The sequence below is a fragment of the Mustela nigripes genome, unplaced genomic scaffold (assembly GCF_022355385.1).
Source record: "Mustela nigripes isolate SB6536 unplaced genomic scaffold, MUSNIG.SB6536 HiC_scaffold_6654, whole genome shotgun sequence".
NCBI classification, from domain to species: Eukaryota; Metazoa; Chordata; class Mammalia; order Carnivora; family Mustelidae; genus Mustela; species Mustela nigripes.
Window position 1 is genome coordinate 1 of NW_026746060.1, and position 1,063 is coordinate 1,063.

Here is a 1,063-nt window from a genome sequence, read left to right on the forward strand (position 1 = left end):
AATTCATGGAAACCAATGACAATAAAGACACTTCCATCCAAAACCTAGGGGGAAATACATAGCCATCCAAGCCTCCCTCAAAAAAATTGAAAATTCCAGAACACAGCTGCTCTCTCTACACCTTAAAGAACTGGAGAATCAACAACAAATCAAACCAACTCCACACATAAGAAGGGAAATAATCAAGATTAGAATTGAGATCGATGAGGTAGAAACCATAGATACAGTAGAACATATCAATGAAACTAGAAGATTTTTAAAAACATTCTTAGTTTATTAATCCTCTCATGAAAAATCTGCACAATCACCAAAGATAAAGCCACTGCAGCATCTTTACTCCTTCTGTTGTCCAATCTCCAGCTCACTTCTTTTTGCCAGCACCAACATTGGCTTTTGCAGTCCCCCTGACTTTCTTCATTCTGTTCTTGCGTTCTTTTCACTGTTTTCTTGAGGTCTTTTTCTTCTCATACAGACCATGTCTTGCAAGTCTATGTTTGGGTTCATTTTTCTTTGCATAATCCAAGGAATCATAAATCATGCCAAAGCCAGTTGTCTTGCCACCACCAAAATGGGTTCTGAATCCAAATACAAATATGACATCTGGTGTGGTCTTGTACATTGTGGCTAGTTTTTCCCGAATTTATGTCTTAGGTACTGTTGCGTTTCCAGGATGAAGGACATCAATAACCATTTGTTTGCACTGAAGTAGTCGGTTGGTCATGAACTTCCTGGTCCGGATACTTACTGTGTCGTTCATGATGGTGGCCAAGCTTCAAGCAGCCGGAGAGGAAAAAAGACTAGAAGCTGTTTTTTTGAGGAATCAATAAGATTGATAAACCATTGGCGACACTAATCCAAAAGAAAACAGAGAAAGCTCAAATACATAATATTATGAATGAAAAGGGAGAGATCGCAACGAACACCAAAGAAGTAGAAACAATCATCAGTAGTTATTATCAACAGTTATAGCCAATTAACTTAGCAACCTAGATGAAATGGATGCATTCCTGGAAAACTATAAACTAGCAAAATTGAACCAGGAAGAAATTGACAACCTGAATAG

At 37.9% G+C, this 1,063-nt stretch overlaps 1 pseudogene; it reads right to left on the reverse strand.

The window, feature by feature from the left end:
* Nucleotides 1–261: 261 nt before the first annotated feature.
* On the reverse strand, nt 262–790 carry LOC132009178 (small ribosomal subunit protein eS24-like; annotated as a pseudogene).
* Nucleotides 791–1,063: the final 273 nt, after the last annotated feature.